The sequence below is a fragment of the Echinops telfairi genome, unplaced genomic scaffold (assembly GCF_000313985.2).
Source record: "Echinops telfairi isolate 266 unplaced genomic scaffold, ASM31398v2 ScPeMD7_2;HRSCAF=8, whole genome shotgun sequence".
Taxonomy (NCBI): Eukaryota; Metazoa; Chordata; class Mammalia; order Afrosoricida; family Tenrecidae; genus Echinops; species Echinops telfairi.
In genome coordinates this window covers 24,985,141-24,989,461 of record NW_022103898.1, presented here as the reverse complement: position 1 = coordinate 24,989,461, position 4,321 = coordinate 24,985,141, and positions in this window count along the sequence as shown.

Below are 4,321 nucleotides of genomic sequence, written 5' to 3'. Positions count from 1 at the left end.
AACAGTTTTATTGATATATTATTCACTGTGGTAGTTACATAATTGGTGTCAATTTGGGACTTGAGAGTATTAAGAGTGAAGGGGTGGAGTCTAGTCTGTCAATTGGGTCCTGGTCAATGAGGCCTCTGTGTGGGCATGGCCTTCTCCTGAGAATTCTCAGAACTGCTGGATTTCCTCCTTGGAGGTGGGAGAGACTCTCTCTCTCAACTCAGTCCCTTGGAGATGCTCTGCTGACAAGACTCATGGCACTACGCTGATAGCCCCCGTGCCCTGGGAACTGGAGGAGCCACATGGAGACCCCTGCCAGCACTGAGATATTTCTACCGCCACTGGATCTACAAGACTTTGCACCCACTGGCCTGTGATTGACCTGTAATTGGTGTCATTGCCTGTTTTTTGTGAGCCTGAAGAGGACTTCATAGATTGGTACTGGACATATGGGCTAATATCGGACTTATGGACTTGATCTGCACTGAACTGGGATTTAACTGCTCATATATAAAGCTCTTTCTTATATGCATATGAGTGTCTATAAATTAGTTTCTCTCATCTACCCAGACTAGCACATTAACATACCATACAATTTAATGGTTTAAACATTTTTAAAAGAATTGTGCAATTATCAACACAATCAACTTTAGAATCCTTTCTTCATTTTTGTACTCATTATTAGCTCCCTATTTTCACCAAACCTTTCCTGCCATAATCCTAAGAAACTATTGATCCGTTACTATCTCTATAGATTCCCCTATCCTGGATTTCATGTAAAGAAAAACATATACAAAATAAACAAAAAAACCTGTTCAACAACAATAACAAAATAAAACAGAGAAAAATCTCAGACATAAAGAAAGTAATAAAAACTAGAACAAATTTAAAGTGGGTCAAAAGGAGAACAAATGATAAGGTGTTAAATCTTAACCTAACTATATCTACTTTAATCCATCTTCCAATGCACCCTGTCTGGTAGCAAAGCTATCCGCAGCCTGGTTCAAGGGTCAGAGGGGACTCACCGGCGGCTTAGTCTATGTGGGGACCCTGCAAATGGGTTTTCGACTCTGGCTGTCATCCTCAGCCTTCTGCAAAGTGGGTGCTCAGAATTTAAGCTTTAATATAGTTCCCTCCTCCAGTCTTGAATGCTTCCCCCTTTTATTGGATCATTCCCTTCAGGATACAAACATACGACCATTTCACCCATCTTAAAGTAAAGCTCTTGACTCCCCTTGCTTCCCTTTCCAGCTACCTATTTCAGAAGGACTTTTCGAAAGATGTCCACCCTCACTTCCTTCCATTTTGTCCAACCAGTCTTCTACATTTAGTCTAAACAGCCCACTAAGCCCTGACAACTGGGGAGCTCACTGCCATCAGTAGCTTTCATGACGCTACAGGCTTTGATCAAATAGCAAAATAAAATTAAAACTTTGGATTCATGAACTTGTTCCCAGTTAGTCAATTGGCAAAGACAGTTTCAAAAGTGGCTTGGTTTCTTAAAAAACAAAAAAGACGAAATACACCCCTGCTTTATCGGAACAGAAAGCTGCTGGAGCGGCTTCTCCTGCAGAGCAGCTGGTGGGTTCGAACCACGGATCACGTGATAAGCAGTCCTATGCTTATTCAGCGCTTGCTTGACAGCTACCCCGGGACTCCTTTGAAAACGTATGGCTAGATTTCATTTACTGCCACAAAATTTGAAGGGAAAAGAAGTTGATTGTGATGAATATTGATTTCCAAGAACAGACTATAAATGCCACCTGTATATGTTTATTCAATTAAAAATCAATCAGGAATTTTTCAATATTTCTTTTTTCCTAGATGATCACCATAACATTGTTATTATTTATTATCTTGGATGCATTCTTAGGTGGGAGGAAAGATAAGAACTGGGTTCCCATTTTTCTTTTGCTTTTTCCCCACTCTGCTTCAGGGGAGCACAGTTAGAGAAGAGGTATAATGGGGGTTCATAGTAGTGGAAATGTAAACAAACACCTTCTATCCTTACTCTGCTTCCATTCTCCGGGGGTGATACGATACTCCAGTTGGGGGTTGGTAAGTCGACGAATTTTCATCCAGTGAAATCAGTCGTGTTCAGAATTCACTTTTTCAAGATGCTACCGTTAAAGTGTTTTGGCTAGGCTAACTTCACTCAGAAGGCTGCTTGCAGCTGATGTCTTCTGGGCAGGAGACAGGATTCCTCTCTGGAACATCGATTACACCTCCAGAGACCCGAGAGATATCTGAAGTTAGAGGGTCCCTAGTAACACAGCAGAGGTCCTAATGATTATCCTGCGTTCCTGAAAATGCAGATGGAAGATCTTCTCTTTCGGTGTGCAGACTTCCAGGGACTGCTTTGGTTTTCCACAGCGCCTCACTCCTGAGTTCAGCCTCATTGTGTCAGTGTCCCTGGCAGTGATCACAGGACAAGGAGCAGCTGCATGGCTATGCAGGGCATGGGTGGGGAGCGGGGTATTTTGGGGGTGTCTAGTCCTCATTCAAAGCAGGCCACCTGTTTGAGCTACTCCTGAAACACTGCACTCCAGAGAAAAGGGTGCTCCACATTCTTCAACGTGGGTGTGTGCCAGAAACATGTCTTCTTAACTTCCCTGCCTTGCAAAGTCAAGACCATGAACCCAGTTATCTTCGCTTCTTTTAATCCTTATAACATTACCGACTTGCATTACTCAGCCCTGGTGGTTGAGCAGGTTACACGTTGGGCAACGTCAGCTAGTCCCCAGGGAGAGAAATGAGGCTTTTTGCTCAGTCTCCCAGACCCAGAGGAGTACTTCTGCCCTGTCCTGTAGGGTAACAATGAGTTAGAATCGACTTGACGGAGGTGACTTTGAGATATGCTACCTTTATATTTTGTGTGTGTGACCATGGGGTATTGTCAATCTCCTGGTAATTGCTTTGAGATCAGAGCTCTTAGTTATCATTTTCTTTGCATTTCCTTACACTTATTAGAGTCTTAAAGATCCTTGGGTAGCACAAATAATTTGTGCTCAACTACTGAACTAAAGGTTGGTGGTTAAAACCCCACCCAGTGGTGCCATGAAAGAAAAGCCTGGCGACCTGCTTCCATGAAGATGACAGCCAAGAAAACCCTGTGCAGCAAACAGCTCTACTCTGTAAAGCTTGGGCTCACCATGGATTGGACTCAACGTAACAGCAATGGATTTGGTGTTTGGTTTATTGGCGCCTTGAACATGGTAGATAATATCTACTTAATTTTTTTTCATTTTATTTATTTCATATCTTATTTTTTAAATTGCTGTTTTAATTTTCTAACAGTATTATTGGCAAGTAATTTACATATAATATAATCCAATAGTTCAATCATTCAATGATATCAAGGAGAATGGAACCATCACCCCCACATCAATTTTTTGGAACATTCCTCCTTCCATGGTGAAATTGCCTCCAAGATGAGTTATGCAAAAACAACCTATTCTAGTGCTTCCTCCCCACTCCTGTCTTCACCATTTACTCTCAAGATCCCCTTGCCCTCCCCATCATCCACCACCAACCCTGTATTCCCTATAACCCCTTGTGTCAGTTATTCTCATGCAAACACTCCTCCTGTGGGTCACAGCTGGAAGATTCAACAGAAAACCATGAAAAATAAATTTCATTAAGGTGGTAAGGATAAAAACATAACAGGATACAGACAAAGATACAAATAATGCACAGAAAGGACAGATGCCAACAACATTAAAAAGCCAGGGAAGAAATTTCTGTCATAGAACCAGTAAGAGATATTTGCTCCCAGAACATGTTCAGATACTGTCTGTAGGATGGTCTGTTGGCCAAGTGCAAGGTCGATCCAGCATAATCAAGATGGCAATGATCTCTGCCTGATAGTCAGGTTGATCAAGACTTGCCTGTGGCTAGTGCGGATCTGCCAGTGGCTCAGTCTAAGCAGATGCTCCACAGATGGGTCTGGGGCTCCGTCCCTGACAGCCCTCCACAAATTGGGTGTTCATTTTTGCTCTGATGATTTTCTCCTCACCATATTTGAATTTTGTCATTGTCATCTCTGGACCACACAAGATGGTGTGCTTCTTCCACATGGACTTAGTTGACTCCTTGCTTAGATGGCTGCTTGTTTGAATACAAGCCTTTAAGAGCCCACACATTATTCTGATTGATAGCCGGGCACCATCTGGTTTTTTTCACCACAGTTTACAGTGTAGCACCTTTATCTTCAGTGATCATTTCATGAAGGTAAGTATGTAGCAGGGGCATGATGTAAGAAACAGTTGTTCTTTTTTTTAAGTCAATCTCTTTTATTACATTGTTTTTGGTTTTTTTAAATCATTTTATTAGG